The following is a 16462-nucleotide window of genomic DNA, read 5'->3' on the forward strand; positions in this document are numbered from 1 at the left end:
CATCATCAAATATTTTTGCTTTTTTACATCACATTCACATTCCCCTCTGCTTCTTGCATAAGGGAACACTTCTTTTGATAGGCCAGCTTTCAAATATATGATAACAAATATCATATGAGGCAAGACAGAAAATGATTATTTCAAACAGGGTTCCTGTATGAGTCCCATTTCCTCATGGAAACTTAAAATTACAGTTTTAATCTGCTGTTCCTGAAAGCTGAAAGGCTGCAAATCTGACAGTGCAAATAGCAGATTTTGGAATAAGCATTGCTGTTTCAGTCACAACAGATCAGGTAAGTTGTGCCACATATCAGAAAAGATGCATATTCATTAAAATGCATCCTTTAATTAGCAGTTGACTGCTATATGCTTGGCATCTCAGCACTGCAGGACAGTTGTGATGCTCTGTTAAGTAAAAACAAGTACCAATTACATGCCATTTGTTCTCATTCCATGTTAATCAGCAACAATACATCCTAAGGAGAAAAATAAAAGAGAATTAAAAACAAACAAACAAAAAAGAATCTTATTTCTTCCCTAAGAGATAAGCAGGTGGGAGAATTCATGAGAAGTGTCCAATTTATATTTTGCTTATGTTAGTATCAGGGTCTTAAATTAATTGACTGATCACAGAATCATAGAATGGCTTGGGTTGGAAGTGACCTTAAAGATACCTGGTTCCAACTCCCCTGGCATTGGCAGGGATGACAACCGCTGGATTGGGTTGCCTAGGGCCTCCTCCTACCTGGTCTTGATCACCTCCAGGGATGGGATATCCCTGCCTTCTCTGGGCAACCCGTTCCAGTGCCTCACCACCCTCTGAGTAAAGAATTTCCTCCTAACATCTAATGTAAATTTCCCGTCTTTTAGTTTAAGACCATTCCCCCCTTGTCCTGTCACTGTCTTCTCTCCATCTTTTTTGTAAGCCCCCTTTAAGTATTGAAAAGCTGCAATAAGGTCATCCCAGAGCCTTCTCTTCTTCAGGCTGAACAACCCCAACTCTCTCAGCCTGGGTCTAGTACTCCAAGTGGGGCCTAACAAGGGCAGAGCAGAGGGGGACAGTCACCTCCCTCAACCTGCTGCCACTCCTCTTTTGAATTCAGTTAAAAATACTGTCATTATTTGAGAAGCCTAATGTCAATGAATCAGTAACCTCTGGATGCAAAGTATGATCATCTTTAGGTCTTAAAAAGCTCAGAGAGTTTAGTCTCAAAAGCGTCTGATCTTGATCTAATCATGCATTAAGCAATAAGAACCATCTGTCACATGTGCAAAAACACAGTCTGCTGTTTCCCCAAGAATGCCACTGACAGGAAACGGCGACATATAACAACATGTCGTTGGGAACTTTGAGCCTAGGAAAAGGGGAGGGCACAGACCTACTCAAAAAAAATATTTATCTTGTAAAAATGGCATATTTTTGTTATCTCTCAATAATTGTCTTTTGCCTACAATTAAAAAGATGGGCTTTGAGCTAGACTCACAGTCACATACCCCACTATAAATAAGTGGTAGAACAAACTGTATATTTTACTCTGTCTGAATTACAGGTGTTCTCCAAATTAAAACCTCAGTTAAAGCTATAAGTATACGTATTTATGTACACCAATATACATAAATTTGTAAGGGGTTGGGTTAGTCAAGGACTGAACATTCATCTCTCAACAATATTTTATAATTAAGATTCTTCTACAAAAGCAGTGTTTCCAAATTCCTTAGTATATATTCAGGTTCCCTGTACTGGATGCACCATGAGTATTCTACATCCACTCATTTCACCTGTTTGAAGTACGGTGTTGAGAAATATTCAGTAAACACCTTTTAAAAACAATCTGAATACACTTGAATTTCCAAAAAGTTTTAAAATTCCCATCACTATTGTTTCAAAATTCATCTGGAGATACAGGAAAAATCTCCATTTAATTTATTAAAAGAAAAGAAATGTAGGGTAGGGTTTCATAACCGTCTTCTCTCTGCTGAGGAAGGAGGATAGTTACCAGGAGGACTGAATATAAAATTACTTCCTTCAACATCTTTATAAATGATCTTGGAAAGGGGATTTGGAAATGATCTTGGAAAGGGAATGACTTGTGAAGTGAAGACACAAATTACTCAGGATCATCAAAATATAAACTGAATGGAAAACAAACAAACAAACAAACAAACAAGCAAGCAAAAACAGACTATTGAATCAGACAGAGAAACCCTGCCTTTTGAAGGAGCAGAGAATGTGAGTCTGTTGCACCAGGGGAGGTTCAGATTGGAAATTATGAGAAATTTCTTCTCAGAAAGAGTAGTTAAGTATTGGAAGAGGCTGCTCAGGGAGGTGGTAGAGTTACCATTCCTGACATTCCTGAGGATGTTTAAGGAAAGGTTGGACATGGTACTTAGGGACGTGGTTTAGTTGGTGATACTGGTGGTAGGGTGATGGTTGGACCAGATGATCTTGGAGGTCTTTTCCAACCTTACTGTTTCCATGATTGCAAAGCTATAGGTACAACTTCTGCAATATATTAATGAATATTGTCAAGAACAGAGATTGTATCATGCAATCCTTTGAACAGTTTTTGAGCCCTCCAGTTACACTCAATACATAGGGAGTTAAAAGATCCAAGAAATCATTCAGAACAGTAGTATTTATCTCTCTCTTGCTTGTTATTTTGCATTTGCAACTACAGAAGATTTATTCTTACTGGTTTATTGCATCTACAGAGCAAAGACATAGGACAGCCTTCAAGAGTTCTTACAGATGTGTAATATGAGCCGGTTTCCAAATCCATCTAAAAGACTGATGGGGTGTTCAGTGTGTTCACAGCAGTCATTCTGCCTATTACAATGAAACTTCAAGCACTGAGGAGCCCTGTGTAGGGTACTAGGTAAGTCAACTGGAGAACACTGCTTGACAGCTACTTTTATGAATCAAAACAGATTATGTTCACTGGCTTCTTCAGAACCCTTAGCAAGGCATTTTATTTACGTAGCTATTTATGAATGTCTGGAGATATATCTGATGTTCCTTCTCATTTCCTCAGTTAGGAATGGATTTGTCTGGCCTAAAAACGTAGAGTGATGTTTCCAAAACATGTTTCACTTGAAATACATTTTTATTAGTGTAATTCTTACCCAGAAAACTGTTGATTAATGTATTCAAGCTATGTGCACAATATACCGTTTTCTCATTCTTTGAATAATGGATAAGGAAAGCTTTAGTTTAATCACTAAACTTCCATATTAGCTAACTTTGTTTCTCTTATTCTCATATCTTCCCATGTTAGCTAATACTAAATCTAATTTTTCTTCCTCCACAGGCATATGACAGGATTTAAGGTGGCAGGGTTATCAAGTTAAAAAGACATTCTCACAATTCTCAAAATTACCAGGCAAATGGATTAAAATTTTATTGCTCATGAACTGCACGGCTCATGAGATACTTTTCCATAATAATTCTATCTCAATTCAATCAGGTGGTAGAGACAACTGAAAATCTTTTGCTAGAAGAGTCATGTTGGAATGCTGACTCATTTAAAAGCTATGAAATATATAAGACACAAAAATTTCCTAGTACCTTATGTTTCCACAAACCCTTGAGTGTGAAGCTTTGGCACTGAGCCAAATGTTACAAAGCTCCTACCTGGACATATTCTGGGAAAGGACAAAATTTTTTTCCGAGTTTCCTGCCTATGGATCAAAAATTCCAGTAAAACAACTCTGGAGTAAATAGTGACTCTGAAGAAATCAATAGGGACCTGAAAGATTAGTGATAGTAACAGCTAACATCAGTGGAATTTGCCCATCAGTGTATAAAAAGATATTCATGGAAGGGAAGGAAGCAACAGTGTTTCTGTGCACCTGGGGTGGGGAAATCCCAAGCACAAATACAATCTGTGTAGAAAATAGTTTGAGAGCAGCCCTGAGGAGAAGGACCTGGGGATCTTGGTGGATTAGAAGCTAAACATGAGCCGGCAATGTGCTCTTGCAGCCCAGAAAGCCAGCTGCATCCCAGTCTGCATCAAAAGAAGTGTGACCAGCAGGTCAAGGGAGATGATTCTGCCCCTCCACTCTTGTGAGACCCCACCTGGAGCACTGCTTTCAGCTCTGGGGCCCCCAGCACAAGAAGGACATGGATGTATTAGAACATGTCCATAGGAAGGCCACAAAGATGATCAAGGGGCTGGAGCACCTCTCCTATGAAGACAGGCTGAGGGAGTTAGGGTTGCTCAGCATTTAGAAGAAAAGGCTCCAGAGAGACCTTATAACAACCTTCCAATACCTAAAGAGGGACTACAGAAAAGCTGGAGAGGGACTCTTTGTCAGAAAGCATAGTGATAGGGAAAAAGGGGATGGCTTTAAACTAAAAAAATGGTAGATTTAGATTAGATATTTGGAATAAATTCTTTGCTATGAGGGTGGTGAGGCACTGGAACAGGTTGCCCAGAGAAGTTGTGGATGCCCCCTCCTTGGAAGTGTTTAAGGCCAGGTTGGATGGGGCTTTGAGCAACCTGGTCTAGTGGAAGGTGTTCCTGCCCATGGCAGGGGAGTTAGAATTACATGATCTTTAAGGTCTCTTCCAACCCAAACCATTCAATGATTCTATGATTCTAGCAATTACTGAAAATAGTTGGTTCCATAGAGGATACAGAAGACAAAATTGTGGCTACACTCAGTCCAATAAGACTTTTGCTATTGAGTTTAAGAATAACAAGGTTTCATTTTCTTTTTCCACACTGAAAAGATTTACACACATAGATCAACACATGCATCAGTTGTGCATCTGCTTAGACAGCAAGTGTCCAGATATACACAGGTGGTAGGTCTTTGCAGGATCCAAAACATGATAAATGATGACTATCATAGGAGGAAAGGGTATTCGACATGGACTACTTCATTCAACAGTTTTAAATATCACTGGTGACTAGTATTTAGCTAAAATACTGTCATAGGAATTTTCGGGAAGGTTACTGCTTCTTCTAACAGCACAATTTTTGTTTTAGAGTTATTTATTTCATGTTTCCTAACCTTCAAAAGCCAAATAAGGCAGGAGAATTATGCCACTGCAGCACTGTCTAAATGCCATGTCATTTTAAGAAAACAGAAACTGCATTCTTGTTTTCCTTGAAATATTAATGAAGCTGTAAAACTTCATCTCTCTGTTTCTATTCTACATGGTGTATAACCCGTAAACGTACTCTCTCCACTACACTGTGGCATGAAACACAAGGACACAAACACTCCCTCCAGTGCTAAAGGTTCTCACTCTCATTCAGTGAAGGCAGTTAGAGCTTGAACTGCATGCATGACAGAGCTCTAACTTGCCAACTTAAGCATCCTTAAGTATTATAGATCTGCATGTGTGCTGTTGTCATACACACAGAGAGATGTCTGGCAACAAAAACACAAGCAGAAAATGCCTGAAGAAAAGGGAACTTGTCCATGCTGCCATCCAGAGGGACCTTGACAGACTGGACAAATGGACTGACAAGAACCTCATGAAGTTCAACAAGGAGAAGGGCAAAATCCTGCTCCTGGGCAAGAACAACCCCAGGTACCAGGCTGGGCACCACCCATCTGGAAAGCAGCTTAGCAGAAAAGGGCCTGGGGGTCCTGGTGGGCACCCAGTTGGACAAGAGCCAGGAGTGTGCCCTTGCTGCTAAACAGGCTGATCGTATGGCTGGGCTGCATTAGGCAAATCATCACCAGCAGGTGAAGCGAGGTGATCCTTCCCCTCTACTCAGCACTGGTGAGGCTAAACCTAGAGTGCTGTGCCCAGTTCTGAACCACCCAGTACAAGAAAGACATGGACATACTGGACAGAGTCCAGTGAAAGTTCATGGAAAACGATGAAGTGACTGGAGCATCTCATAAGAAGAAAGGTCGAGAGAGCTGGGACTTCAGTCTGAGGAAGAGAAGGTTCAAGGGGGATCTTAATGCGTATAAATACTTGATGCTGGGAAGTAAAGAAGGAGCAAAACTCGTCTGTGCTGCACTTTACAGGACAAGAGTCACTGGACATACAAACTGGGGAAAAAATGCAATTCCATTTAAACATAAGAGAAATATTATTTTACTGTAAGCATGACTGAACACTGCAACCCAAAATGATGGTGGATTCTCCATCCTTATAAATATTCAGAACTGGACTGAATGTGTCCCTGAGCAACCTGGCACAGTTGACTCTGCTTTAACCATGCGGGGTGGATGAGACTACATCCAGGATCCTTTCCAACATGTAATTCTGTGGTCACTGAATCCGTGTAATAATGAACATCTTGCTTTGAAGCAACCTAGACGAAAATTTCTTATTTGATCTATTCAGAAAGGCCCAAACTCATTAAAAACAGAGAATGAAATTGTAGGCTGATACAGACATTTGACGTTGTATTGATAGCTTTGATCAAACTGAAATTTGAGTAATTCCTTTTAAACACATCTTGAACATTTAGCTAATACAGCAGTAACAGCTCCAGAAAAAAAATATGATACTTACCCTTATCCAAAAACTCTTTGCAGAAGTTTTAATACAGAATTAAAATAGTCAAAATCCCCACCCAGGAGGTTGTATATGAACTAGAACTGTGAAGAGCAACATATGATTTGCAGCTAAATTAATGCTAGAATGTTCCTTCAAATAGGATTTTAAAAGCTGTAAGAACAGTGCAAGTGTTCCAATTGTAACTTGCATGGGTCTATTAAATGTTTCTGCAAGTAAAACACATTAATGTAAAGTCTGGCCTGAGACATCTTCACCTAGATATAGAATAATGAGACAAGCTGCTTTCAAGAAGACAGCTTACTCTGTCCCTGCTAAGTCCTTTTCTTAAAAAGAAAATTATTTTCTGCCCCGAGTTTTTGCACTTAGTATTTATCTACTTCATGTTTTTATAAGCTTCTTGTGGCTCCATTGCTGTATGGACAGCAGGAATAAACAGCTCCCTAGAACATAATTAGTTTCATGGCACAATTTCTTATTTTTAGCTAAACTTTTATCAAAACGTATAAAAAATAACTTTCCCAAGCAACAACTTCTCAATAAATAAATAAATAAATAAATAAATAAAAGTAAACACTGCACAGGTTCAGATAATTTTGTTTCTGAACTTATAAGTATGTAAGAACTTTGAAAATCAACTGTAAACTTCATTTCCACATTATTTTTCCTTCACTTTATGACCTATAATTATACCATACACAATTCACTAAAAAGTTATCACAAGACATATGCGTTAAACATATGAATGTGAGAGTACATATTGCTGCCTATTAAATGCTGATCTGAGCACTCTTTTGAATTTAAACTCATTAGCCATGTACACCAACTTCACGTAAGTCCATATTCATGGATGAATGAGAAGTATCAAGGACATGATGGAAATGACAGAAGGCAGACAGATGGGGGTACCTATACAGCCTTTGCACAAACCAAAAGGACCATCCAGCTACTTTCTCATGTTGTGACATCTTTTGGCCAGTGCCAGACAACAAAAAATCATGGTTCTTCACTGGTGGGATCCCAGCAGCACTTGCTGCAAAGGCAGATGTGCTCTGTGGGCAGCCTAAACTTGGGCTGCCATTACAACACATGGGTATTAGAAGATTGAATATAATGTGCCTTGTGGGTTTCAAAGTGAATGTGCTGCTCCCTGATGCAAATACCTCCATACATGACAAATATACCAAGGAGAAAAGCACTGTTATAATTATTATTTACTGAATGAGCCAAACAAAATAATCCATGAAACATATTCATTCATTTAATATCAGTGAAGACCACTGAAGCATCATTTCTGAAAACAAAACAAAACAACAACAAAAACACTGAAAATATTGCTCAATAACATTATTTTGATTCTTTTTCTTTTGATAAGTAACACCGCATAAGTACATCTTCTAGAAGAATCAGAGATCAGCATTCACTGGGGGGAGGGAGAGATCTTAAATATTCATTTGCTAAATATAAGAGACTTTAAATCAAATGGGACTGAATTCAAGATTGTTTTGTGCTCCAGTGACTTCAAGCATGGCTCCTCAGCTTTAAAAACTATGATACATTTCTAGATGTTTAGATATAGATTTAGAAGTTTAACTTAATCAGCCAGTCTTCAGTTTTTGTCCATTTTTCTTTTCTCCAGTGCTCACAGTGATCATACCGAGGAAATGCAATGGCTTACAAAGGAGAAACCAAAAGCATAGCAGTACAATTACAGTCTTTCACAAATAATGTAGATTTTTAATATTAATGTTTTACATACAGGAGGGTTTTTTTTTTTTCAGTTCTTGAAGTATTGTCTGACATTTAAAGATGGTCTTAGATGAAGGTAAGCCTGTATAAGAAAAAAATATTATGTGAGAAATAATGTAAAAATATGGTGAGATATTAAGATAAATACTGTGAAACAGAAACAAAATTTAGACCTTCATCACTACTGGAACATGAAGAGAAATGAGGTCAGATAAATACATGGTAATGTTATTGTAGAAGGAGCTTAATGCAAATCTAAGAAGGTCAAATGTGAGCCAATCAATATGACACAGGATCTATGCTTTTTGACTTTGCAATTGTAGTCCAGTCAGAGAGGAAAAAATAAAAGGGGGAGAAAGCAGAGGCTATAGAGACAGAACTGCAAAATCGAGACATAATCTGAATATGTTGGATGAGATAGACACACTTCTCAGAGGGCAAGACTGTACAAGTAACAAAGCACTAAAGGACTATAGATGCATAGTTTACCTGTAGTAACCCATGCTTTTGCACCAATACAAAGTGGTAAAGCTACAATAAGCGTGCCTCCTTCTTCCACTGTTTTTTTTCTGTTTGTTGTTTTTTTGTTTTTTTTTTTTTTCCCAGTGCAAGCATATCCAAAGAATAGTCATGGTTGGAGTAAGTAAAAAATAGGCAGGATACATGTCTCCCAGAGGGAAAAAATAAAAATAAAAAATAAAGTAAATATTATTTCCAATGTGAGTTTTCATAGACATGCAAGTTAAATTTAGAAGTCTTTATGGCTACAAAAACAACCCAGCCTTTCTTTCATACCTTTGAAAGATTTGTTATTGATTGCAACAGAAAGTCTCACATCTGGTTAGAACTTGGAACAGCTCCTTAATACTGCCTTTCTAGTGGACATTCCACTTGACATTTGTCCACTCTCCAAAACTCAAATTAAAAATGGAGTTAGAAATTTGACCATATTTTCATACATAAACTGGTCTTTAGCAACGTTTATGAGGACTTGTCTTCTGAGCACGGCTGAAAGAACCAAACACAATTGCTGGTAAGGGAAAATGTCACCTAGGCAAGTGAACTTCAGAACAGGAAAGTTGGTCAACACTAAAGTGTTCAAATATGTTTTCTCACCTCTCTTTGATATAATAATGGAGAGTTAAGGAAAATACTTTTGGAAATTGCACAAAGATTTAAACTTCTATTAATGTTAAAGAGATTAACACAGTTTAAATCTCCATGCCAAAATCTGAAAAAGGGGTTCTTAGTCACTCTGGACTGTTGTACTGATCAGTTTTCTTTCATTCAAAGCAGGATTGGATCTCCCATACAGAGAATCTACCCTTTTGTCTAGGCTCCTTGTTTGAATCTTTTATTGTCTGACACTAATGCCTTTTTCCAGAGGTCCCAACAATTTATCAGCTATACCAGGTGCAAAAGTGAAGCAAGGCTAGAGAACACACACCTGTGTGAGGCCTTGGTTCTGCAGGCAGCAGATGAATATTTACCACCAAAGATCCATATAATAAGTAATCCCTGAAAAAAAAATAGGGAAAATATTCAGACTTGAGAATGGCCCTATATCAGTTCATATGAATAATTTGAACTGATCTGTAAAGTGAAATTAAATCTTCCATTGTCTCTCTAAGAAGAATATTATAAAGGTAAAGCAAAATAAACTTTTCTTTATTGTTGAACAAGTAAAGATCATTTGGCTAACATGCAAGAGGATTCAACAAATGTACCTGCTGTTTTGAAAGTTAAAAATAACTTTTTAATTTATGTGAATTATTCTGAACAGCCAAAGAAAGAAAATTCATTTCAAAAGAAAACAATAAAGAAAGGAAAGAAAAAGCTTTATTTGGCAGGAAAACTATTCACGAAGTGATTACAAAAGACAATCATTAGAAATGCTGGTGTTAAAAATATTAGAGCAGAACATGAAATAATATCCCATCATTATTAAACTGCCAGGCAGTTGTCTGAAGAGAAGCTTAAGAAAGTGCAGAATTCAACCCATTATTGTCAATGAACACATTACTTTCTGTAGAGAAGTCTTGAAAACTTTGCTAAAATCCAACTCCATGAAGTTGCAGATGAATTAATTTCTTAGTAATAATTGTACTACCACACTTAACTCACAAAAACATGGAGATCTATTACAGAGACTTGCATTCATGTGTTTGCATGCATTTGTTTCTTATTAAATCTGGTACTGAAGCAATTAACTGCATGCAGTATTCAAATAAATTAACTAAAGGAATAAGCACAGGTAGTAATTCTACTCTTAGATGGTTTGTATCTTTGCACTGTAATTGTTGATTTTTCATTAATGTATGAGATTTCAAAACATTTCAGTGAAAATAACGATAAGATTTTTCCCATATATATTTTTTTTCTCCATATATATATATGGAATGTGGGCTAAACAACTGTACTTCTCACCATCCTTTATTATTTGGGCCCAGATTTCTTCGTCATTTTGTAGGGCATATCTCAGTCACAATATTCTATAGTCTGCAAGCACAGATATTAGTCAGAAATTAGCCATGCAAAATATGGACCTCAACTTCCACTGTATAAGCAAAGACATAAATAAATAAATAAATAAATAAATAAAGGCATTAAAGGAACACTGAGAGCCAACTATAAGATCTGCTGATCAAGGCAAAATGATTTAAGTATAGCTGTGGAAATTTGTTTACCAGACATTTGGACTCACTATTTTCATGCTTTACAGGTCATCACATAGAAATGTTTATCAAAAAGTAGAACCAACACCATTTTAAAAAAGACATGGGAAAGCAGTGTAAATGTTTGTCAGTGAAAAAAGATTTTGCAGTCTTTATATGCGTTTTACATAACTGTCACTTGGTTTCAGTAAGAGGTGTTATCTCACACAAGAACTTTGAAGCTAATGTACCTAGGAAGACCAAGGTCACTGACAGACAAAGCTAGCTATACTCCACACGGGTACATGATGGGGTAAGGACAGAAATCCATAGACAACAAGAGAAAAATATTTGCACAGGCACCCAAAAATGATCATATAAATAGGCACTTGTGATGAAGCAGAGAAACCTTGAAAAAGAAAAAGTGATTTCTAGTTTGGTCTGAAAACAACTTTAGTAGTGACAAATTTTAAAGGCCTCAAAGCAGAAGCAGGAAAAAGGACAGAGAAGTCCTAAGCAAGGGTGTCCTTTTCACCATGAAAACAATGAAATTAGAGGCTCTTTAAATCAAAAATCAAAAAATAAAAAATAATCACAGAAATCTTCTGGTTATATTTTGTCTGATTATTCACTTACTAGTTAACCAATGAGCCATGGTAAGACTTAAGTCAACATAAGACTTAAATTTATGCTGTAGACAGTTGGAAGGCAGGAAAAAATTTCAAGATTAGGCAGCCCCTGGTCACAGCTAGGTCATATATACAACACTACTTTCAAACATGCCAAAATTAGTTTCCATTATACCACTAAATAGTATGGTCAAACCTGGTCATTCTGCACAGTTATTGACTTATCACAACACATTTCCCAGAAGCACAGAGACTTTCATTGCAATACAGAATGTTACCTATTCATGTCAGTGACAGCACCCTACTGGAGATTGCTTCTCCCAAATTATGTTTTATATTTAAGACATTTTTCATAAAAAGAAACATAGTGCTCCAAACTAATCAAGTGGAAGATAATGTACTCCAAAGGAAAAAATTAACTGTACTGTTATTTACATTTTACAGTTTACAAAATTCAGGATAACTAAACATAGAAAAAAAAAAAAAGGAAAAAAAAAGTTATCTCCACTTCTTATATTTCTGTAATGATAGAATGATGTGCATCGTTCTCATATTGGACAGCTTGTCTCATTTTACTCCTTATCTATAGTGACTTTGAAGGGTTTCACGTACCTAATACAACATATATTGCTATTTTTACCATTCAAAAGGCAGTTTTAAATAAACATTTTTCACAAAAATTGGGATTTGTTTGATTTTCTAACTTTCACTATTTTCATTCAATTTTTTTACTGATTTTACTCTTTTTCCTATTTCCTTTTCTTCTCATTTTCTTAGGTTTGGAAAACTGGTAATATTCCCTCTCATCAGTCTTTCCTTCCCCATTATTTCTCCCTTTTTCTGAGTTCTCATGTTAATTGCCTAAGTTTTCACTTTCACTCTTCCTTCACACTCACTCCTTCCCAAACCTTTTGTAATGGCCACTCGTTTTCCCAGTTTGTATTATCACATTCACAACTGAGTCTCATTTTTCACTTATCTCCTTATTCTTAATCTGCCATGTCCCTGTCACTAATTTTCTTCTAAAAAGATTTTTTTACCTTCCTTTTAACAAGATCTCCTTGCTATATATTCAGTAATTAATCTCAAAAGAGTTGAGTCTCAGAGGAGTTCTCCCTTGTACAAAGCTGACAGCACTGTTATTACATTGAGAAAGTAGAGAAGCTGAAGGGAAAATGTGGCTGATAAAAGCCACTCTGTAAGCCTCTGTCAGAGCCCAGCACTAAAAGTCAAATCTTCTGAGTCCAGGTTACCTTGATTTCTTAACGCTAAAACCTCAAAACTGTCTTTTCCCTGCATTTTTCTCATTTTCAAATTTCACCTCTTCCTGCCACAACTTCAAAGAGCAATAATCAAACCCCCTCTCACATGGAAACTGAGTTGAATACACAAAACTATTTGTGTTATTTCTTCTCAACTGGAGGCATACAGGACTGGAAAGCTCTAAGGTACATCCTGTGACAGAACTGTATTTCCCTCATTGCCAATACTCTGGAAAATACTTCAAAGTCAGACCACTGTTTATCCCAGTCCTTATTATGTGTTTATGGAGTATTAGTGTTGCAATTGCATTGCTTAAAGTCCATAGGAAGTTACCCACACCATGGCTAAAGTTTAGTCTTCAAATAACCACTCAATAAATGACAGTGTTCAGCTTTTGAGGGATGTTGTTCCATTTCAGTCTTAAGAAATCTATCATCATCTACATTAGTTAAATAAATTGCCAAGTGAACAATGTCTGTCAAGAAAATTCTCATGGATTTTGTAGTGAAATCAAATGACCAGCATGGATAAAAGGACAGATCGCTCTAATAGCAACATTTAAGTACTTGATCTTACTTTATTTTACATACAATTGTAAGCCTGGAATAAGAAATTCAGCCTTTGTAGTAATTTGAGAAAAACTGATCTGAAAATCAAGCTAAGGATAATGCACTGATTGTTGTATTTTGTCCATAGATGATTTTTAACTGTCTCAGTAATATATCTCTAAGCAGAATTTCAGAGAAAATGGAAGCATATTTTACTTTCATACGGTGTTTTTAATATTTTGATAGGGCTGGCCTACCTACCATTCAGAGTTAGAAACAACTGTCAACAAAACATACATGCATGTATGCATGTATGCTTTCACTCTCTTTTTCTCTCTCAGAAAAAGCATGCATATTTCTTCTAGCCATAGACTATTCTGAAATTTAGGAAGGTTTGAGTTTCAGTTTTGTCACTTTTCATTCCATTCTGTGCTTCCCAAAACCCAAAATACCAATACCCAAAAATTAGACAGGGACATACTACAAGGAGGCAGCAGGTTGTATTTTTAATACTTTAAGTAGATGTAGACAATCCGAAGAGCAACAAAATATATACAAGCTTCTGAAGCATCAAATATCAACAGACTTCACTTCAGGCTAAAGACCTGATCCTAAGTCCACAGTCCCACAGCTTTTAGTGTAGAATCAGCTTTAATATATCTGGCAATACAAGCAGGACAAATTTGCTTCTGTCCACAAAACCTTGCAGAGAGATGCCTTTTCATGTCTCTATAGGAGTAATCAGGAGAGCTGTTTGGCTTCATGTGTCTTAATTCACCCATTAATCGTCCTCTGACTTGTCATTCAGGAGTTTCTGTCAGGTTGTTCCCAAAATCCTCTGTTTATTTGAAAGCCTGGCAGTAGGCAAAATAATTTTTCTGGACAGTGACTTAATTTCTCAACCACTGAACATGCATCAGTCTTTAGGACCAAATTCATTAGTGCCCAGAGCCCCTTTTATTTTTCACAGACAATCAAATAACTTCAGGTAAGACTCTGACAGAAAAAGCTGAAGCTATACTTTTCCAGATCATCTTTTGGTAGCCTCTTGCAAAGCAGCTTTCAGACTTACGATATAGCCATTATATTGGATATATCCAGAAGTCTTTCCCTCTGAAGTCTTTACCAAGACTCAGGGTTCAAGAAAGTAACTGAGGCCATTTCGAGATATTAACCTTTAGAAATTAGTTAGCCTCACCCATATAACAATGCAAGCAGTTGCAGTAAAGTTTTTCTTTTCATACAGTCCAATTACCACAGAAAACTCTACTTCTGTATTTATTACTTCTCATCCAACAATCTTAGCAGCAAAATCAGATCTAAAGATCCTTTTTTTTTTTTTTTTAAATCTGGGTAACTAAATTATAAATTAATTACACTGCTCTGCAATTAAATTATAGGTTTTGTGATGAACATGTAATTATTTCTTTACTGAAAATATAACAGTAGTTGTGAGATAAATCTTTTGTTTTCAATATAAATTTAATTGCTTATGTTGTGATACTCTTCAAAGAATTAGTGGCATGATTCAGTACCTGCAGAAATCAGAGAAAAGCCTCTCATGGACTTCGGTGGATTTTAATTCATATCCAAACTGAGGTTGGGAAGACAGCCAAGTATTCCCCATCTCCAAAAAGCTCTGATGGACTAAAAAGGGATGGGGGGGAGAGGAGGGGAGGGGGGCATTAAAATACATATATGTAACTAGATTTAGAAAGAAGCATGCACATCAATTTTCCTGTAAAAAAATAAAAAATAAAATAATAATTAAAAAAATCTAGTTCACATGTACCAAAACTACTTAGCAAGCTTATAAAATGCCTAGAAGGTGGAAATAATCAGGAGATTCACTAAAAACAAACAACAAACAAGCACATAAACATTCTGAAGAAAGTCAGGGTGGATGTCACCATTGATAAGCCAGTATTTATTTCTGGAAGTTATTTTCTTAGTTTTCATACAACATTTAGCTCATGTTTGTAAATTCACTGTTTTACCATTGCTTGCATTGTGTAACTGGTCTGCTAACAGAAACAACTGAGTACGATTGCCTTTTCTGGCAGGAAAAAAAAAGTAACTAACTAAATAAGAAACATCTACCAATCAGTGAAAAACAAAAATTCATATGAAAATTTGTGAAACAGATTTTTGAAAGTTTTATGAACATGTACCTTCAGATTATAAATAAGATGATGAAAAGTGTGGTTTTTCTCTGATCATTTTTTAATTTCAGTTACAAAATAATTAATTGTTTCTTTCCTTCTGAGCCAGTTCAAGTCAGTACCAAAGAACGTATCAGTAGGATATTCTACATTTCTGTTATACTTCTTCAGAGTCCTCATTTCCAATTTCTTCACATTGCCAATCCAAGAAAGCACAAAATTTGCATTTAGCTTCAGATCTTTGAGAATAAGCCCTTTCATCCCTGAATTTCTGCTTAAAATGAAGCTGATGTTAAAATCTTGCATGACTACTTATTAGAAGCCTCTAAAACATTTCTGATGTTAATGTTCTCACTGATTTGTATCGAAATATGTAGATGCAAAGCTTCTTATTTTCACAAGTATCAGTTGGAAAACAGAAAAACTTCACTCTTCTGAATGTAGACAAATAAGAAAGGATTGTAAAACAAACAAACAAACAAATAAACACACACACACACAAAACAGAAGTTAAATATCTGGCTGTATTTGAAATATTAATTCTATGTTCGCACAAATATTTCATTTAGGAATTACTAGCTCAGATTTTATGATGAACACTAAGAATGTATGCAGCTCTACACATAAATGAAGTAATAAAAAGCAATCTTAAAGATTATTCAAACAATTATAACCATACTAAAAGAACTGTAGCACAATTATAACCATACTAAAAGAACTGTAGCTGGTTATTAAATAATTTGAGTCAACAAGATACAGTGTTCTGGGGATTAAAAACAACAACTAATAACCAAATGCATAATCAAAAGAAGGCTCTAAGAATTTCTAATGTGTTATTTAACTTGGTCTATTTGGGTACTATTTTATAGAGGATTTACAGAGATTTCAGTGTAATTAGTAATTAGACGGCAATGCAAATCATCGCAGGAAAGACTTTGGCACACTTCTCTGCTATCTTGACAAAATGCTT

At 36.2% G+C, this 16462-nt stretch overlaps 1 long non-coding RNA gene across 1 annotated transcript; it reads right to left on the bottom strand.

Annotated features, from left to right (window-relative positions):
• Positions 1 to 7706: 7706 nt before the first annotated feature.
• On the bottom strand, positions 7707 to 16025 carry LOC308191297. Its single transcript, XR_013947877.1, has 3 exons — positions 14866 to 16025; positions 9684 to 9754; positions 7707 to 8318 (listed from the first exon to the last, which is right to left on the bottom strand). It is a non-coding gene; the product is annotated as an uncharacterized lncRNA (long non-coding RNA).
• Positions 16026 to 16462: the final 437 nt, after the last annotated feature.

Source organism: Anser brachyrhynchus (genome assembly GCF_964034855.1).
Source record: "Anser brachyrhynchus genome assembly, chromosome: 2".
Classification (NCBI taxonomy): domain Eukaryota; kingdom Metazoa; phylum Chordata; class Aves; order Anseriformes; family Anatidae; genus Anser; species Anser brachyrhynchus.